The sequence below is a fragment of the Penaeus monodon genome, chromosome 19 (assembly GCF_015228065.2).
Source record: "Penaeus monodon isolate SGIC_2016 chromosome 19, NSTDA_Pmon_1, whole genome shotgun sequence".
Lineage (NCBI taxonomy): Eukaryota > Metazoa > Arthropoda > Malacostraca > Decapoda > Penaeidae > Penaeus > Penaeus monodon.
In genome coordinates, this window is record NC_051404.1 from 42691351 (window position 1) to 42691588 (window position 238).

Here is a 238-nt window from a genome sequence, read left to right on the forward strand (position 1 = left end):
TTTTTTTTAATAGTATTTATTAAATATATTTAATTTTTCTTTTATTTTAATAACTAACATTTCTTTATAATCATGTATTATAAATTTATAAATATAATTTTTAAAATATATTAATTATATATATATATTATAAATATTTTTTTTAATATTATTACCCCCTTACAATACTTAGTTTTTTATGTTGGGGTGTTTTGGGTGGTCGTGGGGGGTGTTTTTGGGGTGGGTGTTATTTTGGTAA